Raw genomic sequence first — 7,509 nt, forward strand, 5'->3', positions numbered from 1 at the left:
GTATGTTGTTTGTAAAATTTTCTAATTTGAACACATCTTTCTGTTTATAGAAAAATCTTTTCCAAAAAAGAAAAAAAAAAACATAGGTGATGGGGTTGATTTCCTGCACACCAAGTCTCCAAAGCGTCAACATGATAAATTCTTAAACTCAATCTACCTAATGAAGACCAAGTTCAATCAAAAGTGTGAAAATTGAAAAGTTTATATTTATATTTATCAAAAAACTAAAAATCTAATTCAAATCCTCCAATTTAGGCCACTGAATAACCAATTTAGGCCCCAAATAACCAAAATATCCCACACACCCAATAACATCAAAAGCTGAAAAGGAATATAAATGTCGAATCCAAGATTATGACAAATGCCAAACCAGCCCAATTATCCTAGTTTACATATTTTGCCCATAATGTCTAAGCCTACAACCTACTTAAAAACTTGAAGGGGGACCAACCATATGCAGGCTCGGCTAATTTTTAACTTAGGCATCAAAGATCTTAAGCAACCCTTGTTACAGGCTTCACCCCATGGACCTACCATACCAGGAGCATTTCTTGTTGTTCAGACTCTATTAGTTACCTGTCATCATCAATAGGTTTCTCATCCAACCAAAATAAATATTAATTATACTTACATTAATATCAATATAATAATAAATATATGATTATTAAATTTTAGTAATAATAAATATGGAAAAAATGTGCTTGCCAGTAGGCACTACCCTTGAGATTCAGCAATAACCTCCCTTAAACTTTACAAACCTTGTTACACTAATCTCTATTGATAATTACCCAGTAACCAGTTAAATTTTAAAATAACCAAAATGCCCCCCCTCCCTCCTTCTCTCTCACACGCCAATGACGATTCACTGAAGACTTGACATGGGAGCTCCCTCTTGTCTTTTCTGGTGACGATTCATCAACTCCTCCCTCCCTTTCTTTCTAAGTCTCTTGGCTGAACCCACAAACCCAAAGATCTCTTGGGGTTCAGCTCTGCTGATGCCGTTGAAGCTTTTCTATTTTTCAAATAAATTATATTTATATATAACATTTTTCATAAAAAGTACTAAGACAGAAGGCATTGTAAACACTAAAAAGTTTAATGTAAATTCACATACTAGAGTTATGGTCCTAAATTTAACAACATAGATAAATACACATCTATCATACCATATCTTAGAAGGATAAATTCTGAATGATATTACTTATTAATAATTATATACTGACAAAAAGACATTTTATTAGATTTGTAAAAATATAATTAACACATTATTTAATTGTTTTGTATAAAAATTCCGCAAATGCATCAGCTTTAATTTTAGAATATCTCTATACATATTCTGGTTGCATTTTACTAGCAAAATTAAGATGGATTAGGAACAACACAAACCTGCTCAAGTTACAGTTTTAACAGGGATGAGTGGCTTCCTCCACCTAGTTAATGATTGCTCAAGGAAACACCCAAAGATAAAACACAGACGAAAGAGGCAAAGAAAAAACAATAGGCTTACCCTTGCAAGTTGAGTTCTATTCATATTTCCAAATGTCAACTGAGGCATAAAATGAAATTTCTGCATTTTCATAAAAATTAATGCAAATTTGGTTAACTAAAACTTATTTTTGATACTACTAAAACCAGTTCAGAATCATATCCTGTTAACTGTATATTAATGGCAAATTGTTCTAAGAGAGTCAAAAAGAAGAGAGTCAAGGAGTCAATAATTAATAATGGTGCATTATTTCTTTGAAATTCAATTAAGCACTAGCAGCAACTCTCACTGTTGAACCAACTCAAAGTGCAAAACAATCCATAGACCAACAAAGGAAATCCAATTTCAGAGACACTCATATGCCTTATAACATTTCCTGCTAGTTACACTGCCAAATATGAATGATTCAGCATACTTTCTCTTGATTTAAATAATTACACTGATTTCTATAAAACTAGATCTAATCCTTGATAAACCAGAAACTACAAAAATCAAAATCAAGAGAAAAATGCTGTATCAAATAATTTTTTACATAATTTTCATAACAGCTTGCTAGTTTATATCCACATAGGAAAAAATACGTGGTGCTATCAATACAAAACCTAAAAATCGAATGGATCGACAAGAGCAAGACCAATAGAGTATCCCAGTGAATGCAGACGAAAATGCAGAGGGAATAGAAGAAAAACGAATGGAGAAAAACCAATAGATGAAGAAACGCAATAATAGTAAATGCAAACTGTGTGGACCAAAAATGCAACCAAATAGACATCTCAGTGAATGCAAACACCAAACCAAACTAAATGGACCAAAAACACAAACAAAAAGAGTATCTCAGTGAAATTTGCAGAAAAGACAGAGAGGGAGAGAGAGAGGGAGAGAGAGAAACCTGAAGACGACGACGATCGAGCTGAAGGACGCCGTCGGCGATCTCTCGCTTTTACTGGTTATAGTTAATCAGTAACCATATATATATATATATATATAGTTTTATATATAAATAATTAATACTTTGGGAATAAGAATATAGATTTTAGTGAGGAATAGCATTTCTTTCAAAAAATGATATATCTCTGTCACAAGTAGCGTCTTTCGTGACCAAAATAAAAAAGTTATTTCCTGCGTGGTAAGAAAAAAATTAATATAAAATTTTATCGTCAACCTTTAATATAGACTTTTGGATAATCACAAAAAAAATATATTTACATGATGATGTAGAGTCGATTACCTCCTTCCACCTCTATTAGAGCACCTGCAATGGAGATGGGGACTTGTTCCCCCGATCGTCTTCGGACGTTCAAGTCAGATTACTAGAACAAAGAAAAACTTAAGAAAAAACTAATGATTCTCTCTATTCTTAGAATTAAAAAGTTTGATTCCTACCTCATTCTAGCCTTTTTCCTTTCATCTCTTTGCCAAGAAGAGGATTCTCTTGAAATTCTCAGGATCTTTATCTTATTCTTCACGAAATCTTTATTGATATGAGTTCTATAACCGCAATCTCCCCGAAGAGTTCGGTGTAGCTCCTATCTCCATGATCCTCAGCAGAATGGTCGATCCCGAAGAACTTGGAGAATCCTTGTCGAGCAACAGGCCAGCTGGCGTGGTGATACATATCTACCACGTGTCCCCTCTAGACCCAAGCAAGATGGCGTCGGTGAAGTACCTCTTTAGCGGACACGTGGCACTACTGTGAATGGTTATATTTTCGAGACACTGGAGTAATTATGGACCCGAGGGTATTCCCCTCGTCATTATGTAATGATTGTTTTATATCATTAAAAATATAAATTCTATCTGAAGGAAAAATTTTAAGCATGGAAGAGATCTCGAATCCCAATCATATTGAGATTAATCTCAAATATCACGTTTTTTTTAATTTATATGATAAAATAATTTTTACAAAAAAAAATAACGTAAATACAATTTTTTCATTCTTTTTTATTTTTTTTAGCTTCGTTGCTAACTTGAATATTGAAAGCCAAATCGAATGACTTAACCACACTTCACTATCTTGCAAGTATAGTCCTTTTGAAATCAATTCCAAAGTATTGATCCTAAGATCCAATTCTTGAGATAGATTAATTATCTTCTATCATCACAAATCTCCCGTGGTCTCTAAATTAAAATTAGGAACTAATTCACTGATTCTACATTTTGACTTGAATAACCAATTATTTTTAGTTGAAATTTCACATTTTTCTTATTTTTTAAACTCACATTTGTTATTTAGTTTAATTTAACTTAATCAATATTTAATTAAATTAATTTAGTTTGCTTAGAGTTAAATTAATGGCATTTTTAACATAAGAGTATTTGAGCAAGAAATTAAAACACAAGAATTTCTAGAATCATTTTTAAATCATAAAGAATTGGCCTAATTTATATTTTTGGCTTTGTACTTTTGTGTTTTTTTCATATGTCCATCTAAACTTTTTGTTGTTTTGATTACACCCTTATACCTATATTCTCAAGCCAAATTAATCCCTGTATTTTGATTTTTTTCATGTGACAATATAAACTTTTTGTTATTTTAATTATACCCATATATCTGTATTTTCAAGTCATTTAACCCTTATAATTTGACGTGTACAAAAATGTGGTTAAAATAACTTATCTTACTTGTTGATTCATTAAGTGTTTTGATTTAATAAAAAAGAAAAATAGTAAATTTGGTTAAATGATAATAACTAAAACAAATGAAATAATTCTTATGTTTATAAAAAAAAAAATCGAGTAATATGTTCAATATGATCGAGTATGTGAATAAACGGAAAAAATCAATCGAGCAAACCATAAAAGTAATCAAGTAATGTTTAGAGTATTTAAAAAATAATCGATTAGAAATATAAGAATAATCGAGTAAACATAGGAAGTACTCGACTAACAAAGCTCTTGTATTTGAGTGTGTAATATGTTTTTATGTTATCTTAAAATTAATTAAGTAAAGTGTTTTTTTGTAATCGAGTAATAATCAATTATACTAAAGTGAATCTATTTTGTAATCAAGTAATTTTAAGTTAAAGTTTATGAGTATCTTTTCTACTCGGGTGAAATATTTTTGTAATCGAGTAATGTTCATTTTTGTACTCAAGTAGATATCATTTATAATCGAGTAAACATAGGTTGAAAATAAGCTGTCTCTATACTCGGGATTTAATTGAGTAATAATATTTGTACTCGAGTAAGTATCACAATTAATCAAGCAAACATTATTTTGTAATCGAGTAGATAATGTATTTTTTTATGACTTAAGAATAATCTAGTAATAATATCCTCAAGTAAGCATGAAATATAATCGATTTCATATTACTTATAATCTAGTAAAGATCAAACTTAGTTGAGTAATGCTAATTTATACTCGAGTATTTCTTATTAAAATTCAAAAAATATGGCCATTACATTGTATTTAATGAAGTCGGTTTCTACTTTTTAGTGTATTTAATGCTCTTCAGACAACATATACATATTGTATCAATGACTAACTATTTGATTGAAATTTGTAGAGATAAAATATTGATATTTTGCTCTTGTAATCAAAATAGTTTTAATAATGACAAAAAATGTCATTTTCATTGAATATGAAATTCATGTATTAAATGTATATTATGTTTTTAAAAATCAATTTCATGAAGTATCTCAAAAAGAAATGAAGTTGGGTTATTTTAAATCCAAAGAGTTTATTTGAGTCAAAAACTCAAATTAAATTGGTTTAAGTTGTTTTTGGTGTCACGACCCAAAATTTGGAGCCGTGACCAGCACCATCTCCCTAGAAGCCACAAACTCTAACATGAATAGTAAGACTTACAATACACACAATCCTTCAAACATTTAATAATCTCATATACACTACAAAATAAATGCATTTCCATTAACTGATATTGAAGTGCCCATCGGGCTATAAATCATTACATGCTTATAATATTCAAAATTTTTCACTTTACATACGAAAGGAATATTAATTTCCCCATACTCAACCTGTAAGATGAGATGCATATGCTATAGCCGGAGCATGACTAGAGTAAATGGAGTAGAATCGTTTACCACGACTCTTATCGTTAAAAATGATATCAACCTACAAAGTCTAAAATATTAAAAGGTAAGCCTACCATTGGTTTAGTGAGGAGTAAAAGGCATTATAATGGGGGAAATGTAGAATCAATGCATCCAAGAATGATCATAATGCCATGCTATGCCCAAAAGTACTTACAATAATATAGAAGATGACAAATAAACATGGACATATATGAGTTCATCATCTAGAACCAAAGTTCACATATTCCATTCTCTTGGGGCGGAACAACTCTCACCCACAAGATTCGTTTCGGCGGAACCACTCTCGCCAAGTAAGGGTGGACTCACTCTCACCCTAATACATATACGTGGTGCACCAACGGCTAACATTTACTATAGTTAGCATACAATGTTCTAGCCGTTACTCCATTTAATACACATTTCATACCATCATTTAATATTATCAAATGCCACATGCAATATATCATATATAAGTACTACCATCCATAGTCCACACAACATGAATCGTATCTTTCCATATGCACATTAACAGAGATGCAATTTATCCACAAGTGTCAATATGTGTAAAACAAACAAGATGGATTCTACTTTCCCAAATGCAATTCAAGAATGAAATCATGCATAGTATATACAATACTAGATTAATGGAATATATGAATGCAACAATTACCACCATAATACAATTTACCCACTCACAATATTATAGAAGATGCAGGATTCCTTCAAACGCCTCTCGGCTGAGGCGCGCCAAAATCACCTAACAAAATTATCAATTCACATAAGAATTAAATAAATACAAAATTTAAATCTCACAGGATTTGGACCGACTCAAATGCTTCCCTAACGGCCCAAGGCCCAAAATAAAACAACCTAGGCCAGCCACACGGCCGCCATTCACCATCGGCCATTCTCGACATCCACTTCCGACCACCACCGGCCGAATATTTTGACGATCAGAACCTATCATTAGAATGCCTAGCAACTGAGATATGAGCCAGATCTAACGGCTAGATTTACATAGATCTGGTTTTTAAATTTCTAACCAGATTTAAAAATAAGTTGTTTGATGTCGCCAGCCACATTTTCTGGTGATCTGAGACACCACTCAACTCTCTTACCCTCATAGACCAACATACCCAAAAACCATCAAGATCTAATGGCTAGATCTTCGTAGATCTAACTTTTAAATTTTTACCAGATTTACAACGCACACTGTCAGTCGCCGCCAACCATCGTGGCTAATTTTTTTCAGCGATCCGAGACAGCCACCCAATACCCTTAATCCCATAGACTAACATACCCAAAAACCAACAAGATCCAATGACTAGATCTTTCTAGATCTGAGCTCAAACTTTCGGCCAACACACCCACATGTATATACAAACACCTCTCATGAATATGTGCTTAAAAGTAAAGCTAAAGAAAATAAAAAGCTTACCTTGTTGTAGATCGGGGTCAATTTCATAATGAAAGTGTGGTCGGATTTAGGATCTAACGGTCAGATCACCCAAAATCGATTGAGAGAGAGAGAGTTGCTGGAATGAGAAGGAAGAAAGGGGGGGAGCTGGGAGCCCTAGGGCTTTTGTATGGCCTTATGGGCCTAGCTTCCCCCATTTGGGCTTCCTCTAACAAGGCTCAAAGGCTGGGCCTCACAATCTCACCCCCTTATAGAAAATTCGCCCTCGAATTTTGGCCATACTCTAGTTGTCAAACAGATAGGGATACTCCTCTCTCATGATGCCTTCTGATTCCCACGTGGCCTCATCCTCCGTGTGGTTTTTTCATACCACCTTTATGGAGATAATATCCTTATTTCGAAGCCTTCTTACTTACCTATCAATGATGCATTCTGGCTGTTCCTCATAGTTATTAGCTAAGATCCTTGTCTATCTGCATTATCTCAATGGTCAGTGGGGGAAGGACTTGGAATGGATCGGGTTCATGCTTCCTTAGCATCGACAAATGGAACACTGGGTGTATATTTGCAA

At 32.9% G+C, this 7,509-nt stretch overlaps 1 protein-coding gene across 2 annotated transcripts in view; it reads right to left on the reverse strand.

Annotated features, from left to right (window-relative positions):
- LOC127792401 (GDSL esterase/lipase At5g62930) overlaps positions 1-2,447 on the reverse strand; it is a 37,355-nt gene extending 34,908 nt beyond the window's left edge. Inside the window, exons 1-2 of one of the 2 annotated variants that reach the window (XM_052322875.1) lie at positions 2,376-2,424; positions 1,508-1,567 (exon numbers count right to left, since the gene is read on the reverse strand). The gene's annotated coding sequence lies outside the window, so the exon portion shown is untranslated. Of the gene's footprint in view, positions 1-1,507; positions 1,568-2,375 lie in introns of both variants that reach the window. The other variant, XM_052322876.1, reaches the window with a different exon arrangement.
- Positions 2,448-7,509: the final 5,062 nt, after the last annotated feature.

Source organism: Diospyros lotus, chromosome 15 (genome assembly GCF_014633365.1).
Source record: "Diospyros lotus cultivar Yz01 chromosome 15, ASM1463336v1, whole genome shotgun sequence".
Lineage (NCBI taxonomy): Eukaryota > Viridiplantae > Streptophyta > Magnoliopsida > Ericales > Ebenaceae > Diospyros > Diospyros lotus.